A 12,860-nucleotide genomic window follows, 5' to 3' on the forward strand; every position below is an offset into this window, starting at 1 on the left:
CATCTGATCTTTTCAATAAAAGGGTAAGATAACTCACAAATGTTAATGACATAATCATGATTATGTCATGATTTCTCACCACCAGGTCGCTGCAAATTTTTTCTGATTCAAACAAATAATTCTCTTTGCAGTTGGTCATTGGTGCTTCTGTGGTGAATGTCTTTTCTTTTCTTTTTTTGTGCCCCACAGAAGAAAATAAGTCATACAGGTTTTAGAATAACATAAGGGTGAGTAAATGATGACAGAAGTTTCATTTTTAGGTGAACATTCAGTTTAAGAACAGATTCTGTGACAGGATACTGTCATGATGAAACCGGGATTACACCGAGAGATGAAATATGGCCAGATGGAAGGTGTTAGGTAAAGCCTGACTGTATTTCTGCTTGCTACGAGATGTCATCCCTTCTTGCTTGGTTTGCATTGCTTTCTCTTACTTTCTCTCATTCAGACGTTTGAAACCTCATCCTGTGGCTCACAGCTTCACTCAACATACCTTCCGTCTTTCCTTTAATCTCTCCATCTCTCATCCCCTCATTTCCTTCACCATTATTTGTGGATCATTTCAGTTTTTCCTTTTCTTTGCTCTCCCCCTCTGCTTTCTGTTCAGGCGAGCTGGAGGGAGACTCCCAGTTCCTTCGTGGAGGTCCTGCAGCTCGTGGCTCTCCTCAGGGTTTCCGGGCTCAGGATTTTGTAATTTTCCGAGTCTTTTTTTTTCTGTATGATGACTGCTTTGGGGCCACTGAGTGTTTCAGGGTTCTCTAAACTTTCAAGAGGGCCCCATTCTAGCATGAAGACCTACACACACACACACACACACACACACACACACGCGCGCGCAATGTCTTCCTGACTGCTAAACACCTGTTTGTAATAGTATGTGTTCTAATATTTACATTTAGAGACAGGGGTTTGGACTTCGTTTGTTGTCTGTTTTATCTAATTTGTTTTTCACTGGTTCTCTTACGCTGTGTTGAGACCAGCTCTGTGCATTAGAGAGATTGTGTAAAGTCAATATCCGGTCATACAATAGAGTTTCTTAAGGGAAAGAGATTTGCCCTTTATTTGAAAATAGTTGGTCACAAAAAAACATGTGAAAGTGTTTTGATTGCTGATGAAAGATTTTATTTATTGGTTCTGTTTGAAATGAGCACATTGTTTTTCCTACTCTTATCAAATCAGTTAATTCCTTGAAACACATTCCCAGGTCTGTTTGGCACTATATAGGTTGCTTTTTCTCTCTTTATGTTTTTTGTACTTTACAGAGGCTTTCCCCCGTTGTGTTTCATTGTGTTCATCTGAAGGTCAAATTTTCCAAGAGACAACCAAAATACACTACTATTCGAATGTTTGGGGGCCAGTAACAGTTTTTGCCACTTTGAAGTAAGTCACTTATGCTCACAAAATCATACAGGATTAAATTTTATGAAAATCAAAAATAGCAGGTTTTGCGTGAGGGGTAGGTTTAGGTGTAGGGTTATGTAAAGGGATAGAATATTCAGTTTATACATTATAAAATTCATTATCTATGGGATGTCCCCATAAAACAAGGAAACCTGTGTGTGTGAAAGGAGAGAGTCCCCTCACTGGAAACTGTTCGGGTTTACAGGGGTCAGGTGTCATCATCGGGACAACAGGGAGAACAGAGAATAGGATGACAGATTCCCAGACATGTAACGAGAAAGCTGTGATTGGTGGTTTGGGTTTACAGAGCGGGTCACAGTGGTCAGACTGACAGGCCTTTGAGCACACACTGTCTGATAGGCAACCTGCTGTGGAAACAGTGAAACGCTCAGGGAGTGAGAGCTAGTTCATTTAGAGACCGAGCGGAAAAAGAGGACTAAAGGTTGAGGAGAAGAGGAGAAAGGGATGCTCGGGGTCACTCATATGTTTGCCATGTGTGAAGAAAAACAGGAGAAATCCTCGCATGAGAAGTGTTGTTTTTTGTATGTGTTTAAAGGGAAAGTTCACCAAAAATGTTCACCCTCACTTTCAGGCCAACCAAAATGTAAATCTTTCTCTTTTTTTATTGGAGAAATTCAGCATTACATCACTTGCTTACCTATAAAGTGAATGGGTGCCAACAGGATGAGAGTCTGAATGAAAGCTGATAAAAAATATGATGATCTACAAATAATCCACATGACTTCAGTCATCAATTCATATCAGATTGTCAGAAGAGAAATATGCACAGATCGAGCAAAAACAGTCCAAAACGAATATGTTGATGGATTTTAATGTGAGAGGATTTTTGATTGGAAGAAGCGTTATGGACTTGAAGTTAAACATAGCGAGAACAAGTGATGAAATGCTAAATTTCTCCAAATCTGTTCCAATAAACAAACAAATTTGTCTGGCCTGAGAGTTAACACATTTCTGGCAAATTTTCATCTTTGATTGAACTAAAAGTGAGCTTTAAATCAATATGAAATATGAAGTTGATCGTATTTACTTTATTAATACATGCAATATTAATACACCGTATTATTCATTGGTACATTTTTTTATAGAAAAAAATGCCTTTGTAATCTTTGATCAAAATGTAATAACTTGCCCCACATCTGGAATGGCTTTAGAGTTTATCCAAATCAGCTCTGCCTTATATATCATTTTTGATTATCCCGTTTTTCTCTGAATTATGTTGAATTACAGAAGTAAAATGGGTTACAAATAACATTTCACTTCACTTCAAGTGAGAGGCGCTAGTTAATTTTTATAAAATGTTTTCTTTTTTCAAATTTGTTACATTTATCAACTTCATTTATCATCTTTTTTACTTCTCGATTAGTTTTCTCTCCCAAAAGGTAGAACAGATAATGGCCATGATGAGCTTATAAAACACACTCATCTAATAAATGATATTTAAAAGCTGCCAAAGTAAATGTGTTGGCACATGCATTTAATAACATTATTGACATTCCTTTTTATTTTTTACTTAAAATTATTTATTTTATTTTTTATTGTTATATGTTTTTAATGTTTTATTTAATTTGTCTTTTTATTATTATTTATGTCACATATTTTGTTATATGTTTCCAGTGAAAACGACTTGTTTCTGGTAACATATGCAGGGACTTTCCCCATCATTTAGCCCACTTAAATCCCAGCAAGCTTGTGTTCATCTGCTTTCTCTTTTGACTACCATATGAATTCAAATCAACAACCAATTTGAAGAACCTACCCCACATTTATCTTTTTAAAATTATCTGTTACACTTTGTTACATCAAAGTGATGCAGAAAAGATCTATCACTACTTCTGTTTAATCTTAGCTTTGATGTTAACATGTAACTAAGGACTGACACTCTGATAACCATTTATTTTTAATCATATTTTTGGGGAAATTAATATATGAATGTGCCTTAACAGTAATATCCATAAAAATGCTTTTCAAAAGAAATGAAAGAGAGTAAAAGGAAAAATTAAGAGTGGTTTATCACTGAAACCTTGTGTGTGTGTGTGTGTGTGTGTGCGTGTGTGTGTGTGTGTGTGTGTGTGTGTGTGTGTGTGTGTGTGTGTGTGTGTGTGAGAGAGAGAGAGAGAGAGAGAGAGAGAGAGAGAGAGAGACAGATGTGAAGCGGTAAAGGGGGACCGGTATGATGGAGTGCTCCCTAATGTGTTTATATGAAACTCTGTTCATTTTTCATGTTGGTTTTACTCGAGTGAGTGATGTGTGTGAACGAGATTGGAGACAGGATGGCTGTGGAATGTGCTGAACTGTCATTGCAGGTGCCTCTCCCAGAATGCACTTCTGTTCTTTGTGTGATGTCACGATAACATCAGTCATCCTCTTACTGTGACAATCGCTGTGCTATTGACCTCACCCCCCAGACCCCAATAATTTAACTGGGCTAGATTGTGATTGGGGGGTCAGCATAATGGGGCACCCCATGTAAGGTAGCCACAGAGATCAACTCATGCCAGACTGAATTACAACACTGGCACACACACACACACACACACACACACACACACACTCTATTATTCACAGTTCAGCTTCAGGAAGCCTCCAGTGCAGTCACACAGGATTAGTAATAATTACATGGAAATTAAACCTTTCATTTAACAATGTCATCTGTACCTTTGCCCTCTTCTGCTCTCTCTTTCATTCTCTTTGTTTCCCCATCATCAAGTTGAATTGAGCCGAAATGCAATTCTTTCAAGTGCATGTGCCCACCATGTGTTCATGTCCCACTGTGAGTGTGTGTGTGACTGATTGACTGTGGTGAAAGCGAGCTGCCAAGCTAAACCAAACCGACATAAATCTACATTTAACCACAAAGGCTCCAGCGATTACACAAAAGCTCCTAGTGTGCTGCCTCACTGCCTACATCTCACATAGACTGCTGACTTCTAAGACAGCATCTTAACTTTCATGAAACCTTTTAAATTACTGATTTTAAACACTTTAGTTTAGAAATGAGTATAAAGTCTGCCTTCAGTTTTAAGTACCATCTCAAATTCAAATCAACAACCGATGTGTAGCACCAAGTCCTCGTACTACAATTATCTTTTTCGATAATCCTTTACACTTTGGTACATCACAGTGCCGAAGAAAAGATCTGCACTTTTATTAAAACTTTAGTGTTAGCATTTAGCCAAGCTAACAACACCGTGACTAATAAATATGTTGCACGCACAAATATTGGGTATGTTAGACAATTTTTAATTACACGGAACTAATATATATATATTTTTTTTATGAATAGGGCATATTTGTTATTTATGTTTGTCACCTCATCCATATCTTGGCCTTGATTTTGTTTTTGTTTATTTCTTTATTACTACTTTTGCAAGGATTTCCTTCTCCGGGAGGGTTTTATGAGATTTTGCCTTAAAATCTGGCAATTTTTTCTTGGTATTTTGAATAAAGTTTATTTTTTGTTTATAAGTTTATGTATCAAAAGTACTTTCTCTAAATTGCCATTTTGGATTCTGAATTCACCACAGAAACACAGGGATACAGGGACACAAGAATTTGGCTAAAACATGTCAGGAGCACACCTATGATGTCTAAAATAATGCTTCCATAGGAAGCTCAGGTTTTGAAATTGAACAAAAAAAGTAAAAAAAAAAATGTGTGGAACAGCTGATGTGAATGTGTTTTTGAAGGGGCTTGAATTTCATGGGTATGAGTATGTGTTATTGCACAATAATTTGATATAGTGTTGTGGAATGTGTTATGTGAAGTGTGTGTATGGGTGTTGGCAGACATTTCACACCACATAGAATTTTAAGGAAAGAGTGAAATTACTTTCTTAGCACATTTTCTTTCTCCAAGTGTGCAATTATGCATGCTTTATTTTATTATAATATAATGAGGGTCTAAAAGTACCTGTAATTACCAACTCTTATCCACGAAATCCACTCCTGGGTGCAGTCTGGCTGTGATTTTGTGTGTGCTCTGTTAGATGGTCAGTGGTTTGATTGAGGGCTTTATGTCTTTGAGAACATGATACAGCACTAGCTCTAAATAGAGCACATATACAGTATCCTGCTGCTGGTCTGGTACGTGTAACATATAAAACAATATGTTTCCTGTTTTCCAAAACTGTTTCATATTTTGCTGAATGGATTTCTCTGTCTCTCTGAAACAATAATTTTATATATTCTTCACTGATTTGTTTGTTTATATGAGAAATCACAAGAGTCTTGAGGGAGGGTTCTGTTTGTTTTTCCCTAATATTCAATAATTATTGTTGAAGGGTGATTTTATTGATGGATGAACTGTAGAGTTTGTGGAATACTCTTAATTTTGAATGGAAAGGAAAATTTGAATGCGAGAACGTCCTCCTTTTTCCACCACATTGAATTTGCAGACTGGTCAGAAATTACTGGACTATAACAGGAATGAAATTAAATACTCTTAAGGAAGGAGAATTAATAAAGCAAGGTGATAAAGGAAGTTTTGGGAGTGATAAAGCAAGGCTGTGGAGGGCACACAGTGGGTGGAGCCAGTAGACACAAAAGCGCCCTGCGTCCCCCCCTGCTCAGGCCCAGAGGGCAGCCCAGGGTCAGACTCTCTCCCTGGGGCATCTTGTACTCCAGCCCCAGGCTTCCAACAGGCCTGTGGGAAATTTTGGAAGGTCCTGAGAAAGGCCAGACCCTTTACAACTCAGAGACCTCACTTCACTCGCTTTCTCTCTCTCTCTATCCTCTCACCTCACTTCTATACGCTCTCTATATTCCTACATATTAAACACAGTAATAGCTCTACAACTCCAAGATGATGAAGATAACCTTTGTTTCCAAGTTGTGGCATAAATGTCTATAGAAAAGAGAAAATATTTGAGTTTTTTTGTATTGGCCGAGCATGTTTCATTTGTAAAAGTCAGATGTTTAGCATAAGAGACATCTATTGGCTTGGTAGGTTGGCGTAAGCTCGCTCTTTAAGGCACTACTAAATCCATGTTGACAAGTACGTGGAAGTGTTTGTGTTGTTGATTTTTATTCTTTCCCTCAATAATGTTGTATATCCTTGTCTGTCTACGTGTGAGTTTTTGGCCAAAGGATTTCAATTATAATCAGATATGTGTGAGAAAAGGTCAACAAAGTTGTGCAGATAGTAGTCCTCACAGCAGCCAAAGTTTAAATCACAAGATACATGAGCTCTATAACCCAAACCACACTAATGATATGCAATCAGCATTATTCTTTACTTTAAACTGTTCAAATACCCAATTTCACACTAAGATCCATCCATCCACCATGGCTAGATGAATAACATTGATATTGATGTTTTCTTTAATAATTTAACTATCATTGTCCCACAGTTGTGACATAGTTTCATAAGTGTACTTTGTTACCAAGGAGATGACATGTATTAAGAAAACAGAAAAATCAAGGTAAATTCAAGGTATTCCTGTAACTCAATCAGTGCAAATGTAAGCAATAAGTGTTAAAATATTACGTTTATTCAAAATATATAAAATGCGATTTATGAAATAAGCCTGAGAAATACAAACAGCTGTTGTGTAATCTCAAACTGTAATTAGAATTCAACAATAGTGTTTCATAGAAATGTCATCATGTTCAACAGAAGCCAAATAACACCGAACTCGGGTGTCGAACTCCAGCACTGCTTTAATCAGAGATGTTGAGATTGATTTTAGTGTGGAAAAAATCCATGCAGAAAAAAGGATATGGGCCAAAAAGGAAAGTGTGGCTGATATTCAACTAGCCGTGAGATGAACAGTTCTTTCCTATTTTAAATAAAGCTGGGGAGCAGATGTACAGGCCCAAGGTGAGATGAGATGTTGCTCAAGCACAAAAGAGACAGAATTATGAGGCTGTAAGTTATTATGTGTTACAGTACTTAAGTTTTTTATGAACTATGGGGTTTCTGTGCAAGTGTGTGCAGCACACGCAGGAGTAAGAATGTGTGTTACATTCTTTAAGATGAGATTGCTGAAGGGAGGACGTGTGATGATGGTTTTGCGTGTGTGTGTGTGTGTGTGATGGTGATGGTGTGTTTGTCGGCTTTGAGAAGGGAGTGCTGAGTGAGTGAGAGTTTGTCACTGAGATTTGTTATACAACCTGTCCTTCTCTCTCTCATTCCTCTTTCCTCAGTAATCTTCTCCGTCTCCTTTTCTCATGTAAATCCCTCCCTCCATGAAGAAGGCTCCATCTCTCCTTTAACATTTGGCTGACTGACATATGGAGTGTGTGTATGTGTAGGTGGAGTGTGTGAGATGTTTGAGCACATGCAGTGACTTCTGCAGGGGGTCAGTTATTGAATTGTGCATATGTAGTAAGTACATACTCATCCTTAACTTGATCATTAACTAAAACAGAAACACAATTGCTAAGTACACACACACACACACATAGACCTTTTATTGCATCTTCCACCCCATCTATTTCTCTCCTACTGTGCGGTTGTGTAAACCCACACATCTGCCTGCCAAACACTTCTGTAAAACTATTGCACATGCACATTGTTACAATAGAAACCCAGTAACAGTATGAACACAGATTTAGGTTTAGATGAATCACCCATAAATTAATAAAATCATAAGTACCAAATCAGCATACATTAGAATGATGTCCGAAGGATCATGTGACACTGAAAACTGAAGTAATGGCTGCTGAAAATACAGGTCTGCCAGCACAGAAATAAAAATATAGTAAAATAGAAAACATTTATTTAATTTGTAAAATATAATAATTGTAATATTTTAATTATAGTTTTTTTTACTGTATTTTTATCAAATAAATGCAGTCTTGGTAAAAAAATAAGAGTCTTATAAGAAAACATCTTACCCAGCTCAAAGTTTTTAGTGTATCTGTGTGAAAATTATGTATTTATTTTCAGTCAGGAGAATAATCTCAAATCTGGCCAAACCTCACAAGAAACTGAGTTCTGAGCTTCAGTCTCCAAGGGCTGAAGGGATGTTGGATCAGAACATGTGTGATTTCCTGTGATTTTTGCTTGTCTGACTGAGGTAAACTCTCCATAGGATCCGTGTCTACTCCTTACGGACCAGTCCTACTTCTCTCTCTTTTCTTCCCTCTTTCTTCTCTTTGTCTGTATTTTCAGGCTAGACTGAATTATTCTGGGCTGTAATAAAGGACCAGTGTCTGTGGGGTGACAGAGCAAGACAGGGTGAGGGATGCTGCAAGGACCTGTGGGAAATTATAGTTGTGAAATTGTGTGCGATATACTAATAAGAAGGCAAACTTTTCAAACACTTTTAATAGAGTAAAACTTATGAAACTCTGGATTGTGTCTTTTGCTTTCTGTTTATCTGCATTCTCTCTGATGTCTCTATCAGTCACACCACCAAGTGTGTGTGTGTGTGTGTGTGTGTGTGTGTGTGTGTGTGTGTGTGTGTGTGTCTGTGTTTACCAGCAGAGGTGTGGTCCTCTTCAGTTGAACAACACAAGTTTATGTGATCAGGAAATATCTACTCTCCATGCACCGACATTGGCAATTGACAATACAAGTTTGACCTTTGACTCCTGTACAGTCGGTGGCTGAGAAGGAAGGAAGCGATGTAATGCCTGGTCACTTGTGACCTACAATTGTACTAAAATATATTGATATTAAAGGGGGGGTGAAATGCTATTTCATGCATACTGAGTTTTTTACACTGTTAAAGAGTTGGATTCCCATGCTAAACATGGACAAAGTAAAAAAAAAAAAAGTTGTACATTTGAAGGAGTATTTCTGTTCCAAAAATACTCCTTCCGGTTTGTCACAAGTTTCGGAAAGTTTTTTTCGAGTATGGCTCTGTGTGACGTTAGATGGAGCGGAATTTCCTAATATGGGTGCTAAGGGCGCTTCTCCCAGAAGAGCGCGTGCTCCCGTAGAGCAGAGCACAGCAGAGACATTCACTGATCAGAGCGAGAGCGTCGCGAAATGTCACAAAAGGAGTGTGTTTTTGGTTGCCAGGGCAAGACAACCCTGCACAGATTACCAAAAAAAAAAAAAAAACAGCATTAAGGGACCAGTGGATGGAGTTTATTTTTACAGAGCATCAACGGAGTTGTGCAAGTGTTTGTGTTTGTTCCCTGCATTTCGAAGATGCTTGTTTTACGAACAAGGCCCAGTTTGACGCCGGATTTGCACATCGTTTATTTCTTAAGGATAATGCAGTCCCAACGAAAAAGGGTCACGATCGTGTGTTGGAACCGCAGGCGGTGAGTAAAACTGCTTCAAATATCTCTGTGTTGTTAACTTAGCTATCAGCGCGTAAGCACATCAAGTAAAAAACATGCGATGTTGTCATCAAACTGCACTTTCCACATGTACAGTTTAAAAAAAAAGACAACAAAGTGAAACTTTCCAAAACTGCTAAGCAAATATATACAGTTTCAATACATACCACTGCTCTTGTTAAATTTCAGCCACGGGATCTGATTCTGGATCATAAATATACACTGAATCTGACTGTTAGCCATGGTTTGTTTTGGATGATGTTTTTTTTTCCTCACGGTAATGTCACAGCTTCCAAACGCTCTCAATGAAAAAGCCTACTCGCGCTCGTGATTCTTTAGCTCCGCCCACACGTCACGCCTTCAGCCGGTCGTGTTTTTCTGGGAAAAATCGGTACAGACTATCTTTCTCTTATGAATATAATAAAACTAAAGACTTTTTGGAGTTATGAAGGATGCAGTACTACTCTATAGGTGCTCAAGATTAACAGGATATTGAGTGAAAACGAGCATTTCACCCCCCCTTTAAATACTTTCACAGTCATTCATTGTCATACACAGATGTGCTATGACCATTCAAACTGATTTGAAAAAAGTGTGTAAAACATTGTAGAAGAAATCAGTCATACATTAAATACTGCATATATATATGACATATACATGCCATTTATATTTCATATTGGCTATACGCTATTTATAAAAATGCTAAAAGTGTTTAAAAACTATGCTATGGAAGTTTTTTTTTTTTTTACTTGCAATTCTGATTTTATATCTCTCATTTCCAAATTGTAGAATATAAACTTGGCAGGGAATTGTGAGTTGTAAACTTTTTTTTTGTTATTCCATGGAAGGAAGCTTCCATAGGGAACTGTCATTGGAGCCATGCAGAAAAAAAGATGCATGACTCTCTTGATTATAAATGATGTGTGTTTACTGCAGGTTTTAGATCTTTTTTTCATCCTCATTTGCATAATATTCCATTTTAGTGTGATTTACAATGTATGTATGTGTTTAACAATCTCTCCAATAAGCATTTTGTTTCTTCCCTCTTGACGGGAGTCACTGGTTGTCAGTGCTGTTTTTGAATCTAGATTGTCTTTAAATTTAGAGGACAGAGTACCTCATCTTCCCTCTGTTCACATACTCTCTCTCTTTCTCAGTCACTCACTCCTTCCTTCGTCTGTGGGAATGAGGCTGTTATGGTGGTGGTGATTTGTGCTGATTATGAATGTGGAAACAGCACGTTCAATAGATTATCTCCCTTTGCAACTGCAGAAAATTAGTTCCAGAACATCAGACTAATCTGTGTATGTGTGTGTGTGTGCTGTGAGGGCATTTGAATGTTCCCACAGCATTTTTCCTAGATTATCTTGTTTTGTGGGCTGAGGAACCACACACAAACACAAAGTCCATAGAATGAGGGAGTGATGGTTTTTATGTCATCCATCTTAAACACTTACATACGCACCTACTGCCTTTTCATTGTTTTTTTTTTTTTTTTTTTTTGTCTTGTTGTCCAGTAAAAATATCAAAATGTCATTAAAACAAGATCAAGAAGCAAAACAGGTAGTAAGATGTGTTTTCAGAGAACATCTTTATCTGAAATTATTTTCCTTACCCCAATGGAAAAATGTTTATATAATTTTTCTTGTTTAAATGAGGTCTAAAGTCTTGACAGTGGGGTGAGGAAAATACTTAATTCAAAATATACAATATTCTTTTAAAACAAATCGTCTCAGGTTACGAATGTAACCATAGTTCCCTGAGTAGGGAACGATACACTACGTCCTCTAGGGGGCGCTATAGGGAACATCTCGTTGGGACCCGTGTCTGAAGCATACATTGAAAAAAACACCAATGGGTGGACGGCTACAGCCTCTGACGTCACTGTCGGTGCGACTATAAACAGGCACTGGGAGAACACATCATTCACTTCTTCAACTGAAACTTGCATCCGAAGCATGGCAGGGAGCTAGAGGATGCAGCGTCTTGTTCCCTACTCAGGGAACCATGGTTACATTCGTAACCTGAGACGTTCCCTTTGAAGGGAACTTCAAACTCTGTCCTCTAGGGGGCACTATGAGGAACAGTATACCCACGCCACAGGAGAGAGGTCTGTGGTGCGGTGCAGCTACACAGTAAAAAATGGGGTGTTAATATTTCAGAGTAAAGTTATTTTAACCCAGATAGAGTATTTTCAACATTTTGGGGAGTAAAACTGCTCTTTTAGTGGAGTTAAAAGTGAGTGTAAAAATCTGCAGAAACGCAGTGACAATTTCAACTCTACAGTAGTGATAAATACCCACCACTCTGCTGTGCTTGTCAAACGTGCTGCATTTCAGTGGAGGAAGATTGCGAAGGAGCAACGCTAGGCCACTAATATTGCTCGGTGAGTAACATCCTGTGTTGTCCACACCAAAACTGTATTTTTTAACTTTACATAATTTTAAAAGTGTGCTGATATTAGTTGAGGTCATATTACAAGTTATAGGAATCCGTATCGGTAACTGTGTTTCTTTATACATAAATTATGTTGCAATATTTTTATATATTGGTAATGTTAGCATGCTTCTGATAGTTAATGTTGGTCTTTTAAATGATAACTTAGATCACTGATTGCATGATGTGTTTGTTTAACATGGCTTAACAATTTTAAAGGGTTACTGTTCGAACTAAAATAGCTAATGTGCTAGCTAACTTTGGAACAGTTATTTGGTAGCTAATGGGATACCGTGCCTCTTAACTTTAACAAGCCTGTTAATTAGCTGCAGAAAATAGCCTAACGTTATCATCTAAGTAATGCATAGTGCATGAGAGAAATAAATAGGTAACTCTTAGTTGAACCAGCGCTAAATTATGATTTTGAATATATATTTTCTTTGCTAACAGGGGCAAAATGCTGTTGCGTGTTCAATTCGGGGAAGAGCAGAAATACGTCAAGCTGTCTGAGCTGACATTCGATGCTTTCTTGAAAGAAGGTGGGTACATTAGGTTAAAGCTATACTCTCTACATCATGGAGTGACACAATTAAACAGCTTTAACCTAATATGTTATGATATCTAGTTAGGTCAATAATCATATCTGTTGTGCTTTATATTTTCAGTTACATAAAATCGGCTGCAGATACCATGGTGACCAATGGTTTGAGGGTTCAAATGAGGGTTCAAAGTCTGTCTCAATGTAGCTTCAAAATCTCGATATGATCC

At 37.7% G+C, this 12,860-nt stretch overlaps 1 long non-coding RNA gene across 1 annotated transcript; it reads left to right on the top strand.

Moving 5' to 3' along the window:
• The first annotated feature begins 11,790 nt into the window (after positions 1–11,790).
• Positions 11,791–12,860, top strand: LOC113093977 (uncharacterized). The gene is made up of 3 exons (XR_003287951.1): positions 11,791–12,042; positions 12,543–12,631; positions 12,758–12,860. It is a non-coding gene; the product is annotated as an uncharacterized LOC113093977 (long non-coding RNA).

This window comes from Carassius auratus, unplaced genomic scaffold (genome assembly GCF_003368295.1).
Source record: "Carassius auratus strain Wakin unplaced genomic scaffold, ASM336829v1 scaf_tig00215205, whole genome shotgun sequence".
NCBI classification, from domain to species: Eukaryota; Metazoa; Chordata; class Actinopteri; order Cypriniformes; family Cyprinidae; genus Carassius; species Carassius auratus.